This window comes from Nyctereutes procyonoides, unplaced genomic scaffold, assembly GCF_905146905.1.
Source record: "Nyctereutes procyonoides isolate TBG_1078 unplaced genomic scaffold, NYPRO_anot_genome, whole genome shotgun sequence".
NCBI classification, from domain to species: domain Eukaryota; kingdom Metazoa; phylum Chordata; class Mammalia; order Carnivora; family Canidae; genus Nyctereutes; species Nyctereutes procyonoides.
Genome location: NW_026575140.1, coordinates 41,109,543 through 41,124,249, shown reverse-complemented (window position 1 = coordinate 41,124,249; position 14,707 = coordinate 41,109,543).

Sequence of the window (14,707 nt, the reverse complement as noted above, 5' to 3'; positions counted from 1 at the left end):
TAAATAATGTGTGTGCTGTGGCAAAAATTAGAAACTAGTGGTGAGCAAAAAGAAAATAATTAGCTCCCTAAATTTCACCACCCAGAGATAACCACAGCTAACCTTTGCCTCCCACACATGTGGGCTCTTTTTCTTCTTTTCCTGGATCTATTGTCTTTCTAAAAGCATGTCCAGTGGCTGTGGACATCTCAGGGCCCCACAACAGTGTGTGCAGATCCTGGGAACATGCGCTGGTTTAACTGTCCCTCCGTGTTTGAATATTGAATATTGTTTTCTGCCCTTTTTAAGTCATAAACAACACTGTGGCTCTGTTTGACTAAGCATTATGATTAGATCCTGGTGTACACACCTAATTATTTCCTTGAGACCGATTTGTTGAATTGGAATTTCTAGGTCAATTTATAGACAACATTTTTTTAAAGATTTTATTTATTTATTCATGAGACACAAAGAGAGGGGTGGGGCAGAGACACAGGCAGAGGGAGAAGCAGGCTCCATGCAGGGAGTCTGGCGCGGGACTCGATCCTGGGACTCCAGGATCGCGCCCTGGGCCGAAGCCACCCAGGCTGCCCTTTAGGCAACATTTTTAAAGCCTTTTAAAAATTCATTTATTTATTCATTAGAGACACACACAGAGAGGCAGAGACACAGGCAGAGGGAGAAGCTTTCCCCGCAGGGAGCCCGATGTGGGACTCAATCCCGGGACCCCAGGGTCACACGACAAGCGGAAGACAGACACGTCAAACCGCAGAGCCTGTAGGCATCCTAACACTTCTGACTTAGGAGACCAGACTGCCCTCAAAACAGCTCTCATTTGGGACCCTGCTTAGCCTTCTTGCCTACATCTCTGCCTTTCTCTCTGTGTTTCTAATGAATAAATAAGGAAAACCTTTAAAAAAGAGGGGCTCCTATTTATGCTCCCAGACATGCTTGTCCTCTGCCAGGTGAGTACTCCCTAGTTTCTCATAGTCAAATGATGGAAAAACGGACTGCACCTGCTCCACCCTGACCCCTCCCTCCGTTTACAGTGGGAGGACCCCTCCCTCCGCCTCGGAGCTCTTCCTGTGTCCCTTGTACTCTCTTGCCCTGTGAGCTCTTTCCACAACACCTAACAATCCTGTCTCTTGTATATTAAAAGGAAAAAATGTCCTTGACCTCTGTTATGGGCTGAACTGTCTCGCCGCCAAATTCCTATGTTGCAGTCCTCACCCCCCAGTACTTGAGAATGTGACTGTATTTGGAGATCAGGCCTTTAAAAAGGTGATGTACTTACCAGGAAGCCTTTAAGGGAGAGCCCAATCCAATCCGACTGGTGCCCTTATAAGAAGAGGAAACCTGGGCACACAATGAGATGGGTGGGCAGACCGCGAAGGCCATGTGAGGACATGTGAGAAGGTAGCTATCTGCAAGTGCAAGGGGTCTACCAAACCTGCTGACCCCTGATGTCAGACTTCTAGTCTAGGGAAACTATGAGAAAATACATGTTTGTTATTTGAGCCCCATAGTCAGTGGTGTTTTGTTACCCCCAGAAACCAATGCAACCTTATTATAGAAAACCTTTCCTATGGTTACCCTTAAAAAACCAAACCTCTTGAACAAATTTGCTCTTACCTTTTATCCTCTTGGTTCTTCTCACCATATAGCCCACGACAGTCTGGCTTCTGCCTCCGATTTGAGAGACAGATCCTACCAAAGTTATAAGCCACCTCCACATCATCAACCCAATGAGCACCATGCCCAGCACGTATAGACACTAAACTCACCTAGTAGGAGTTGCTGTTACAATTGTTTGAGTAAGAGGTGCCGGTTCAGTCTGCCAAACTAGAGTACAGGATAGTAAATGTGTCCATATTACTTCTTTACGGAATGCGCATTGGCCACTCCCCCGGCCTAGTACCCTAAAGAAACCAGAAGCCGAAGGAAAAGGGTAGAAAGAAGGACTTTTTAATGCCTGAAAAGGAGCTGTAATCACGGAGAACATGCTCATGACAGAAAAGCTAAGGCACCTTAGCTTCCAAATCTCATAGGGGCAGGGAAGGGACATTCAACAGAATATGTTTGAAGGGAATGGTTGGCCAAAAGTAAGCCATTTTCTTTTGAACCCCATTAATTTCAGATTGGTCCATTAAAAAAAGAATCTATACACACACATACACATATTAGAGGGACAGCTGTTTTTATGTAATACTTTATCATGAATATTTCTCAGGGCATTAAATATTCCTCTACATCAAAAGAAATGTGGCCACAGCAACTTCTTGCAAGATTTCATCCATGAAGGCAAGGGAAACAAAAGCAAAAATGAACTATTGGGACTTAAGACAAAAACCTCTGCACAGTGAAGGAAACAGTCAATAAAATTCAAAAGCAACCTACAAAATGGGAGAAGATATTTGCAAATGACGTATCAGATAAAGGGCTAGTATCCAAGATCTATAAAGAACTTATTAAACTCAAAGAAACAAACAATCCAATCATGAAATGGGCAAAAGACATGAACAGAAATCTCACAGAGGAAGACATAGACATGGCCAACATGCACATGAGAAAATGCTCCACATCACTTGCCATCAGGGAAATACAAATCAAAACCACAATGAGATACCACCTCACACCAGTGAGAATGGGGAAAATTAACAAGGCAGGAAACAACAAATGTTGGAGAGGATGCGGAGAAAGGGGAACCCTCCTGCACTGTTGGTGGGAATGTGAACTGGTGCAGCCACTCTGGAAAACTGTGTGCAGGTTCCTCAAAGAGTTAAAAATAGATCTGCCCTATGACCCAGCAATTGCACTGCTGGGATTTACCCCAAAGATACAGATGCAGTGAAACGCCGGGACACCTGCACCCCGATGTTTCTAGCAGCCATGTCCACAATAGCCAAACTGTGGAAGGAGCCTCGGTGTCCATCGACAGATGAATGGATAAAGAAGATGTGGTTTATGTATACAATGGAATATTACTCAGCCATTAGAAACAACAAATACCCACCATTTGCTTCAACGTGGATGGAACTGGAGGGTATTATGCTGAGTGAGTACGTCAATCGGAGAAGGACAAACATTATATGGTCTCATTCACTTAGGGAAGAAAAAAAATAGTGAAAGGGGAGAGAAAATATGAGTGGGAAATATCAGAGAGGGAGACAGAACATGAGAGACTCCTAACTCTGGGAAACGAACAAGGAGTGGTGGAAGGGGAGGTGGGCGGGGGGTGAGGGTGACTGGGTGACAGGCACTGAGCGGGGCACTTGGCGGGATGAGCACTGGGTATTATGCTATATGTTGGCAAATTGAACTCCAATAAAAAAACATACAAGAAAAAAAAGAAATGTGCATTGGCATTTTTCAAATTGCGGGTAGAAGAGGCATGTGGGTTACAGACCTATGTGGAAAATAGAGCAGAAACACACATTCTAGACTATTTGGAAGATAGTGTACTGTCTCGGTCAGCTTCCTCCAGACTTTCTGTTATTGTTTTCCCCCATATGCAGAAGTTGTTTGCAGGCTAGCCTGCCACATATTTTCCCAGCATATTTCCCGGTGTCCACCTTTCTTCCTTTTTAGGCACCGTTACAGCTCTGCCTCCGGCAGCTATATTCAGGTTATTAAAAAGGAGCGTGTAGCCGGCTCTCTGATCTTTCTGATTCTCCTTCCACTTTCAGAGATTCAGGCTTGGGAGCTTTCTGGTGGTGCTTTGGGTTTCATCAAAATTAAAAAAGTAAGTAGATAATCAAAAAGCAGCCTTGGACTGAGAGCACCCCTCCCCTGCCTGCTCCTAGATGCCCAGGTGTGTGACTGAGTGCTCCTCAGGATGGCTGAGTGCTCCTCAGGATCACTTGGCAATGATACCAAATGCCACTGAGAAAGGAGGGTGAGCCAGGCAAGAGCTCTTGTAGGGAGCACCTGGCATGGGCAAGGGCTTTGCCTGCAGTGGAGATGTTTCTTTCATCAGCCGGGTGGTTGGTTGCTTCTGGAAGGAGAGATTTTATGCGATCTTTCACAGACCCCGGGAGAGGTGGCTCAGAGCACTTGAAAGCACAGGTTTATGGCCTCATGGTGCAGAGACTCCCTGATTTGCTCCAGCCGGGCAGATGCAGCTCTGATGAGAAAAGAGGCAAGGTTCTGGGTCCTACCCTCGGGTGGGTTGCTGAGATCACATCCCCACGGGCCACAGGGCCAGGGTGCAGGAAGGCGGGGTGGTGCGAGGTTGGGGGGACCTTCCTAACCACCCATCACTCAGACTGTACCTCCCAGGAGCCAGACCCTGAAAGCAGGAGGCCAATCTTGGAGCCAGGTGGCCCCAACCTCCTCTTCTCTGAAGCTGCCTCGGGGGTCCTAGCGCCACTCCTTCCTCAGAGGCTCCCCAGCTGCTCCTTAGAAGACTCCCCCAGCACCGCCTGCGCTCCCTCCCGGGCTCACCTGCTTTCCCACCTAGGGCCTCCTCCCGGCTTCCCGCCCTCTGGCAGACGCCAACTGCTCAAGAGCTTGTTTGTGGAACGTCTTCTGAGGATACAGAAGTGTTTCCTGCCCTGAGCAGCAAGGGAAGGACAGACAGATGTGCTGAAAATGCCATCCTGACTGGGGACAGTGCTAGGCAGAGGGAAGCACAGCAGCGCGGGCTGCGGCCTGGAACCCCAGTCTCGGTCTCCAGCTTGCTTTGTGTGCTTGTGCTTCCGACATTTAACAACCAACTGCCTCCTAAACTTCAACGTCTCACACGCATCTGTGGCTTAAAATTGAGCTCTTAATCTCCTGCGTGCCCGAAACTAAGCACCGGCAGTAACACCCAAGCCCTTGTTGCTTGTATGGGCACGGAGGGCCCCAACCTTCACCTGCTGGGTTGCCCCAGATTCATTAGATGCTGCCCCTGTGCTCTCAGTTTCTTTCTTTCTTTCTCCCTTTCTTCCTTTCTTCTTTCTTCCTCCTTTCTTTCTTTCTTTCTTTCTTTCTTTCTTTCTTTCTTTCTTTTTCTTTCTTTCTTTCTTTCTTCTTTTCTTTCTTTCTCTTTCTCTTTCTTTCTTCTTTCCTTCTTTCTCCCTTTTCTCTCTCTCTTTCTTTTCTTTCTTTCTCTTTTTCTTCTTTCTTTCTTTTTTTTAAAAAAATATTTTATTTAAAAATATTTTATTTATTTATTTATAAGAGACACACAGAGAGGCAGAGACACAGGCAGAGGGAGAAGCAGGCTCCATGCAGGGAGCCCAACGTGGGACTCGATCCGGGGTCTCCAGGAATCAGCCCTGGGCTGAAGGCTGCGCTAAACCGCTGAGCCACCCGGGCTGCCCATATTATAATTCTTTACTGTGATACTTTCCATATCATGCCTTTTATTCTGAAACGCTTTTATTTTTTTTAATATTTTATTTATTCATGAGAGACAGAGAGAGGCAGAGACATAGGCAGAGGGAGAAGCAGGCTCCATGCAAGAAGCCCAATATTGGACTCGATCCCAGGACCCCGGGATCATGCCCTGAGCTGAAGGCAGATGCTGAACTGCTGAGCCACCCAGGGGTCCCATCTCAGTTTCTGCTATGTATCTAGAACTTGAGCATTTCTTTTTCTTCCTTGCAAGCTTAGCCATGCAATTAACTTTTACAATTTTTTGTATTGACCAGTAAGTACCCCTACTTACTATAAAAGATGTGCGAATTTTAAGAGATCCTCTGCCTTGAGGATCTTCATTACAATAATTTTTTAACTAATAAAATATAACACAAATACAGATAAAAATAAATTTGCACACAATAAAAATCTGTAGCTCAATGATTCATCCCAAGCAAACATTCTCCTTTATTCGGTTGATATGGTAAATTAACTTTGATTTGGGGACGCTAAGTTAACGTTGCATTACTGGAATAAAACCAAACTGGTCATACTCTTACTATCCTTATTTTACTATCCTCAAGCTAGATTCTGTGTTAATGTTTTGTTTAAAATATTTGCATCTCAGTTCATGCATGAGACTGGCCTGTAAATTTTTTTCCTCATAACATCCTTGTCAAGTTTTGGTATCAAGGTGAAATAGTTGGATGGGTTTCTCTTTTTCTATTTTCTAATAGAGTTATGAACTATTAGCATCCTTTCTGCCTTACATGTTTAACAGAAGTCACTCTTGGAGATATTAGGACCAGGAGTTTTCTTGGGAAGGTTTTTACTTTCATTTTGATGGGACAGTTCAGATTTCGATTTTGACTATTGTCAGGATTTTTTAAGGATTTTAGCCAATATTTTCTAGTTCGTTGGGATAAAACTATTTCAATGAATTTCTCTTACTGTATTATTTTTAATGATTACTTTATCTATGGTTATACCTCCCTTTTTATCCCTGACACTGCTTAAATATGTATCTAAGCTCTGCTTTTATGGGTCACTCTCCTCAAAGTATTCAATTTTATTGTTCATTTCAAAGTATCAATTTATGGCTGTGCTGACCTCTATTGTATGTTTCCTTGTCTTCCATTATTTTTCTTTCTGTTTCTCTCTTCTTTCTACTTTCTTTGAGAATAATTCAGTGGTTTAAAACAAATTATTAAGTTAGATTCTTAGTCCATTGATTTCATCTTTTTTTTTATTTGCTAACATATTTTATTCAAAGCTATAAAATGTTATGTGAGTATGGTCCAGCTAACTCCCTTAAGTTTTTAAAAATTTATTTTTAGTTTACATATAGTAAAATTAACTGGTCTTTGTTGATGAAATGCCTGTTGAAATCTTCTATTTTTAATTGGGTGGTTTGTTTTATTATTGTTGATTTTTGAAAGCTATTTATATATTTGGGACATAAGTTCCTTGTCAGATATATGCTTTGAAAATATTTTTCCCCTGGGGCATCTGGGTGGCTTTGTTGGCTGAGCATCTGACTCTTGATTTCAGCTCAGGTCATGATCATGGTCAGGCTCCCTGCTCAGCGGGGAGTCTGCTTGAGATTCTCTCCATCTCCCTCTTTCCCCACTCCCCCCAACTCATGCGCTCTCTCTCTCTCTTTCTGTGTAAAACAAATTTTAAATATCCTATTATATATATATATATATATATATAATAATATATATAATAATATATATATATATATATTATATATATATATATATATAAGCCTGGTCTGTGGCTTTACTTTTCCTTCTCTTAACACTGTCTTTGGATAAGCAAAATATTTTAATTTTAATAAAGACAAATGCAGTTTTTTACATGGATCATGCTTTTGTGGTTATATCTAAAAAATCTGCAAACTCAAGGTCACAAAGGTTTTCTAGTATATTGTATTCTAGAAGTTTTATAAATTTAGGTTGTACATTTAGTTCTGTGTTTCATTGTGACCTAAATTTTGTAGAAAGTGTGAAGTATACATTGAGGTTGTTCCTCTCCTTCTTCTTTTTTTGCATTTGGATGTTCAATCCTCTAGCATCGTGTGTTGAAAAGACTATACTTTCTTCATTGAGTTGCCTTTGCCCTGTTGTCAAAAATCAGTTCACTGTATTTGTGCGAATCTATTTCTGGACTGTATTCTGTTCCATTGAGTGAGATATCTATTTTTTATTTATTTATTTTATTTTATATATATATATATACATTTAAATTTATTTATTCATAGAGACACAGAGAGAGATAGAGATAGAGACACAGGCAGAGGGAGAAGCAGGCTCCATGCAGGAAGCCCGATGTGGGACTCTATCTCAGGTCTCCAGGATCACACTCCAGGCTGCAGGCGGCGCTAAACCACTGTGCCACCGGGGCTGCCTTCTATCTATTTTTTAAAGATTTTATTTATTTATTTGAGAGAGAGAACATGAGCAGGGGTTAGGGGCAGAGGGAGGAGGGAGAAGCAGACTCTTCACTGAGCAAGGACCCAATGGAGGACTCAATTCAGGACGCTGGAATCATGAGCTAAGCCAAAGGCAAACGCTTAACCGACTGAGCCACCCAAGTGCCCCACTATTCTTTTGCCAATACTGCGCTGTCTTGATTACTGTAGCTTTATAGTAAATCTTGAGATCACTATGAAACCTATTTGTTTCTTTCTTTCAAAATTGTTTTGCCTTTTCTAGCCATTTTGCCTTTTCATGAAAAAAATCTGAAATCAGGTTGTTGATATCTACATTGTAGTGGAATTTTTGTCGAGATCGAATTGCCTCTACAAATCGATATAGAGATTTAACACTTTTTTTAAGATTATTTATTTTTTTGGGAGATAGAGATTGAGAGAGCACATGGACCCTGGGATCATGACCTGAGCCAAAGGCAGATGCTTAACTGACTGAGCCACCCAGATGCCCCGAGATTTAACATTTTAACAACACTGAGTCTTGCTATGCAAGAGCATGATGTATCTCTGCATTTATTTAGATTTTATCTAATCTATTTACCAGCGTTTTTTAGTTTTCAGCATACAGATCATGAACATATTTGATTAGAATTATATCTAAGTATTTTGCAGGAGTACTATTGTAAATGGTACTTGAAAAATTGAATTCCAATTGCTCATTACTATTCCATAGAAATATAATTGATTTTTGTACATTGACCATGTATCCTGTGACCTTGCTGTTATGGAATGAATGTTTGTCTCTGCTCACCCCTACCCCACTCCAGTTCATATGTTGAAGCCCCAACTCCCAATGTGACAGTATTTGAAGATAAGGCCTTTGGGCAGTTATTAGGGTTAAATGAGGTCATGAGAGTGGAGCCCTCATGATGGGATTGGTCCCCTGATAACAACAAGAGACACCAGAGAGCTTCCTCTCTTAGGCCTATACAAAGAAGAGGTCATGTGTGTACATAGAGAGAAGGTGGCTGCCTACAAGCCAGGAAGAGAGACCTCAGAATGGAACTCATCTTGCTGGCACCCAGTCTTGGACTTCTTAGCCTCTAGAACTGTAAGAAATAAATTTCTGTAATTTCAGCCACCTAGGCTATGGTATTTTGTTATAGCAGCCTGAGCAGATTTTTTTATACACTTGCTAATCTCATTTTTTAATTGCAGGCAATTTCTTTTGTAGATTCTCTGGATTTACCTCATAGACTATTGTGGAGCCTGTGAATAGAGAGAGTTTTCTTTCTTCTTTTTAGGATCAGTAATACACTGATCCTAATACAGTGATACACTGAGCCATAGTAAACCCTGAGACAAAAAGGAAGATTAGTAACACCGAGTCTGTCTTTATTGAAAAATTTGATATTTTGTTCATCGAGACTATTTTTGTGTTAACTTTTATTTAAAATGTATTCGCACTAAAGTATTATTTATCTTCATTACTGAATGTTTTGGCATCCTCTTCAGTCTTGCATCTTAGCGAGTGCCTAGCTTGCCATGCTTGTGTCCTGGCCGCTGGTCCACTCTATTTCAACTGGGACCCAGAGTTCAGGGGTCTGTCTTCAGAAGGGCTAAGGAGATGGGGCCCTACCCATGTTAGGAAACTTACACCCACCCAGTGGGTCTCCAGCTGTGACCTTCTCTCCCCTCCTTAGCTGATAGGGACTGTGAGCAATGGGGTTTCCTGGGAAAGAACAGCTGCATGGCACAATCGGTGCTCCCACCTGAGCCATGCAGAATGACACCTCTGTTGCGCTGCCGGCAGTATTTGCACCAGTTGGTAAATGACGACCTCACTGTTCTCAGTTTTGGCAATAACTGTTGTGAGGATCTTTGTTATTTTTACAGGACCGTTCGCTCAGATACTATTCATGGTTTGTCCTTGCTACGGCTATAGGAGAGTCAAAAAAGAGGAGAAGTTTTGGGGGTTTCTCCTTCTCCCATCCGGCCAAGGTAGTCAGCCTCTGTGCCCAGGGAGCCCCGGCCCTCATGCTTCCTAGCAGCTGCAGTGGGTCTGCGATGTCACAGTCCTGTTCAGCTGTGTACAAACTGTGACTCTTTCATTTCTGATTCTTAACTTCTCAGCTGTCTGTCAGCTGGCAACTCAATTTAGACACCTTTGGGTAAATTGAGGCCAGCCAGTGATTTCTGTCAAATTTACAATTTTTAGATCTATGTCTGTGTTTTGTTTCCTGGTGGTTTATTTTATTTCATTTTATTTATTCATGAGAGAGGCAGGAGACACAGGCAGAGGGAGAAGCAGGCTCCCTGGGGGGAGCCCGATGCAGGACTCGATTCCAGGACCCTGGGATCACACCCTGGATCCATGTCTGGTTTAAAACCATTTTCGGTTTCTTCTCTCCCCCACTCTGGAGTTTGTTCCAATGTCAGGGACCGTGAGGGAACCACAGTGGGGTGAAAGTGGGTAAAGGGGGCATTTCCCATCTTTCTTGTGTCTTGTCTTTATGTTGCCAGAGATGCTGCTGTCCTCATGGTCTCACCTTTCCGCCCTGAGCAGATGCTACCCAGGGGCTGCTCTGTTCAGGGGCACCTCTGGTTCCTGGGAAGCCCCTGAATGAGTGATTCCCATGGAGGATACCTTTTCTTCCCTCACTCCCATGACCCACTCATGGGCATCTCTAGTGTGCATCTTCTTTGCCCCAGCAGGTGGCCTCTTGCAGATGGCACACGGGCCTGCTCTCCCAGGGACTGTGTCTCCAGCAGAGCAGCCTGAGGTTGTTGCTCTCAACTTGTGCCCCCTCCTCCCTTAGGAGTTTCCTATATTTATTTCCCTTCTACCCCTCCCCAACCATCCCTCCTCCTACCTTTCAGGGCAAAGGGCAAACTCTTGTCACCACTTTTCTCTCTTCTAAAACTGTTTCTGCCCCTCCCTTTCCAGAGCCCACTTACCATTTCTTCCCTGGACAAGGGAAGATGAAAGCTCGGTCTCTTCCGAAAGCCACCCAAATTCGTTAAGTCAGACAACAGGAATGGTGCACTTTGAGCTTTATGTATAAAAGACCAGGGCTTGGCTTTGGTAATGGGCTCTGTTCATAGCAATCAATTCACTGTCAACATAACACATGAATGTTTCTTGAGGGTGGGGTGGGGGGAGTGACAAGCAATGAGTGGCCCCAAGGGAGCAAATGGGAGCACGACATTAGTATTTCTGTGGCATCTCTTAGGATGCACAGGTTATTTTATTACCTTCCATTCAAACAAGATAATAGTTACAAAGGAAGCCCTTAGCACGGTGCTTGGCATTTGGTCTTCATGAATGCAGGTCTAATTTGTAGAAATAAGAATATGAAGTTTGCTCTCATTATTACATCAGATCTGGAAATAAGGGAGATATTTTTGGTTCTCTCATGCCAAGAAGCTAGCAGAGCCTCCATGACCTGAGCTACCTTCCCTCAGAGAATCATTACTATCTTTTGTGCTTCGAGGCCAAGTAATAACTTGCTAGCAAACCAGGAAAAAACCTTCCACTCAACTATTTATTAGGAATCCAGCCTCAATAAGACACAGGAAGGCAGGAAGTTGAGCAAGCGGAAGGGCCAAGGTAACCTTTAGTTCTATTACACTTGGGCCTTTTGCACAGAACCAGTAAGATGGGGGAAGTGCCGCCTGTGGTGCAGAGGAGGCTGGACTCTATGCATCTCAGCTCTGACACCAATGCGAAAGAGCCCCAGGCCCAGGTTGGCCTGGAAGCAACAGAGGGGCCCACTTTCTGAAGGGACTATCTAGGTTTGGCCAGTTCATATCTCAGTAGAAGTGAGCCAGATAGATCAAAGAGCAGGGAACCCTTTCTTGGGTTTTCTGGACTGAGTGAGCGGTGTCATTAGACAGAAGGGAGAGGCAGTGAGGACCCTAATGACGTCTTTCCCCTAGACAGAGCCTGACTCAGGGACACTATCTTTATGCTCTATTTCTCACAGCCCTTAAGATCCATCTTCAACTCTTTATGATCTTCCTTTGTTTACCAAGGACTTTTCTCACCTTTGAGAAACTCCTGTTTCACAAACAAGGAGTGCTGAAGTTCAAAGATAGGATGGTTACGATGAGTCAGCCTCTGAGACCATCAGAGGAGAGACACAAACCCCCTCAACTCTGAACAGATCCAGATCCCAGGAAAACACAAGGCTCAGTCACTCAAGGAACAGTGGGCCACAGAGTGTGAATCTCTGACTCCCTCTTGCCATGTCATTGGCAAACACCCAGCGTTCAGTGCCATGACCGAGGATTTGCCCTGACTTAACTTCTAGAGTTTTTGAAGATTGGGACTCCACTTATCCTTGTAATAGTCAGGCTGTGTGTCCCTGGGAATCATGCTCCCCAATCAGCCGCCTGTGGACCCCACCCGCCCCTGTAAATGGTGCTCAGGGTACCCAGTGGTTTCCTTGATGGTTCCTGTACTAACTAACCACATTCTCATAACCAAGAATTGTTAAAAAAGAATTTGGCACACTCAAGTGGTACTAAAATTATTCAGAGCTCTCTTCAACTTTTTTGAAAAAAATTAAGGGCTGTAAGACACCTACAAGTCCCAAATAAGAGCACTTTTGAGGTGTGAGTATTCCACAGTATTAGCTGCTGGCACTTGTCTTTGTCTAGATAGATTTTCCTTAGCTTTCAGGGCTCAGGTGGTTCATGCCCACTAGCTGGGTGATTTTAACCTTTCTGTGACTTACCATTTCTTGAGTTATTAAATAGGACTTACGGCATCTACCTTGCCGGGTAACTGGGAGGATTAAATGATGACATAGGATAACCCAGTGACAAAAGGCAAGCACCTATTCCAGCGCTAACTCTAGGGTTTCGTGGTGGGGCATCGAATTGAGGTAGGAGTAAGTAAAAGCCGCTATATCAGTCTTTGTGGGAAGGGGGTACAGGCCCTGTGCATGTTTACCAACCTAGGAATGAGAAAAAAAAAAAAGCATATCAGGTTGGAGAACATTTGAAAGATCTAGATACGTGGTTTAAACTATATAATTGGGATTTCACGTGCGAGTGTGTGTGTGTGTGTGTGCATTAGAGTTTGACGGGAAACTGAAATTTAGTAAAATTTATTTTTAAACAATGGTCTGTGGGCTTTGAGGTTTATCAGGTCCTGGGGTGCGTGGTGGATCCGGGCCACCCCGCCTCAGTTCACATGCAGTGAAAGCCCAGCGGGTGGAGGAGGCTGAGGAGGAGGCCTGAGGCCCTAGTGGCGGATTTCTGTTTAGGAGGCAGCGCTTTGTCAGAGTCCTTAACTACCAGCAAATCAGCACCGTCCAGAATTCAGGGTCAGGATAACAGGCGAGGATGATGAAAGGCCAAGTGGATACATATATCAAAGGAGACGAAGAATTCCCCATCACTCTTGTCGGGAGCCCAGTCAGTGGGCTCTCAGCAGACGCTGGGCCTCATCTTTCCCTCCCTCCCCTGACAACCCTTTCCGAACTCATTCTTGTAAAAGTTTGTTAAGGTGAAGTTCTCCTAGAACGTCTGGGTTGACGACCTGAGACTAGCCTGGGCAGATGATCTGCTTTCATTGATCTGCACTTTGGAACTAGAGGAGGGTAAAGAAGGTTTAATGCCTACTTTCAAAGAAGGAAGGCTCTTTTGTTCAGTTCTTGCCAGGGAGCAGACAAAGGAAACAGGCTTCACCTGTAGCAGGAGGGGTTCGTGTGAGACAGGACGGAGATTTATCAGGCTGGGAGTATGAAGACACTAAAATGAGTTATGGTATCTCCTTACCTGGAGATCTTCAAAGTAAGATATACTTCCCTCTGACAGGAGCAGTCGGGGGGGTGGAGGTGGGGAGGTGGGATTCCTAGCTGGAGGCAGGGAAATGGACTTCAGCGACCTTTGAAGGTTGAGTCCAGCCATCTGAATCTAGGATAAACTAAGATGGGAAAATTTACGGTTTTGACAGCCATCAGGTGAATAAATCTGAGCCTCTGCTGGAATTTGAGGAATAAAGAAGATTCCAGAAGCCTGCTCTGGCTTGACCACTCTATCAGTCAGGGTTCCAGCAGGAAACAGATGGCACTTTCAACTCAAGATCATTTGAGAGGGGTTTAATAAAGAGACTATTTACAGAGGTGTGGGTAAGAGGTAAAGAAGTTACAAAGGACAGAGCAGTAACCCAAAGCTCTTACTATCCCTGTGCCTAAAGGGGTGAGGGGAGGGAGCTCTTAGGGGGACACAGAAGGAGAAATTAAGGTATAGAGGGCTATGTTGAGAGGAACCGTGACCTTCTGTTGAGGGATGTCACCGATCAGAGAGGACCTGGGGAGGGAGCCAGGGAAATAAATATCCTGACATCACTGTCCTCCCTCCCCAGCAACCGCCCCCCCCCCCAAAACCAGGGCTTCTGATTTGCTGATTCACCAGCTGGCAACCCCAGGCCAAGGAAGCCCATTGATCTGGTCCACACAGGTCAGCCTCCTGAGCACAGAACACTTTAGAGAAGGATAGAGAGTAGATCTGGGGGAGGGGGACAAATAAAAGCTGACACAACCATGGCTCATTCTCTGACAGTACAAAGTGCCTGCTATGTGCCCAGCACCATTCCAGGCCCTTGGGAGAGGACAGGGAACCAGACTTAACATTTGGGCTAGTTGTGACTTAGAAACCTATCTACCCTTTTATCCCGGACATGTTAAGGCCCCACGTGGTTAATTATTAACATAAGTAAGGAAAATTACTAAAACTCTCTATGCCTTAGTGTCTCTAAAATGGGAATAACAATTGTTTCTCTTCCATGGGGTTGGATTATATGTGCTTATGCCCGTAAAGCGCTTAGAATAATGTGTGTTGTGAAGGGCTCGCCTAGTACATGCCAGCTGTTATTATCGCTATCATCACTATTGATATTTTTGTCTTTTAGACACAATCTCTAGAAATCTTCCTCAT